The following is a 924-nucleotide window of genomic DNA, read 5'->3' on the forward strand; positions in this document are numbered from 1 at the left end:
CTCCTCCATGTTGGAGTTACGAGACTTGTCTTGACATCCTGACTGAGCAGATGTGAGACAGACACACACAGGTCCAAACCGCAATTCTCCGACTGTAACTCATGTCTGCCATGTCTACGTGTGTTATGCTGGAGTTTACCATAGAAACGATTGAGAGAGAGAGAGAGAAAAACTAATTTCGACAGGTTTAAGATTTAGTTTAACCCGTTAAGCCGACATTTAGCTCATACTTAACATATGAGCAGAGGCGGACAAAGTACTCAACTCCATTACTTGAGTGAAAGTAGAGATACTGCTGGTCAAATATTACTCCATTACAAGTAAAAGTTGTAAAGACAGATTTTTAGTCAAGTAAAAGTACAGAAGTAGCCTACTTGCTATTAAAAGTACTTAAGTACCAAAAGTAAATTTACTTTCTTATGTCAATGCACTGTTTTATTGTTTATACTTCTGAAGCAACTTAGAATACATTACACCTGCTGAATACAGTACAGTGAAATCCTGTAAATACAGACTGATATGGAAGATAAAAAAAAACCTGCTTTAAAACTCAGCAACACACCTGTAGCTGTATAACTTTACAACAGCAACACTGCTTTAACAAAAAAGCAAAACAGCAAGACTTATTTGACATCAAAACAAACATTTTAAAAATGCTGTCTAAACGCTCTCGCTGTATTTTGATGTCACACACAGAACAGTCTGTGCAGTTCTGTTTCAAGTCCAACACCTATTGTGTTTTATTAGGAGATGCACAACAGTTCTTCTGTGGCTTTATAGGTAATATTTTCACTTACACAATTTAGCAAAATCAGACAATATTGTGTGTAATGTTTACCACAATATTAACTTCGTGTTATTGAATTGTTGCATTTGCAGCTGGTCAGTGTTCAAAAAATGCTGGGAAATCTCTTCATGTAGCCC

This window comes from Sinocyclocheilus grahami, unplaced genomic scaffold (genome assembly GCF_001515645.1).
Source record: "Sinocyclocheilus grahami isolate Dianchi unplaced genomic scaffold, SAMN03320097.WGS_v1.1 scaffold54.1, whole genome shotgun sequence".
Classification (NCBI taxonomy): domain Eukaryota; kingdom Metazoa; phylum Chordata; class Actinopteri; order Cypriniformes; family Cyprinidae; genus Sinocyclocheilus; species Sinocyclocheilus grahami.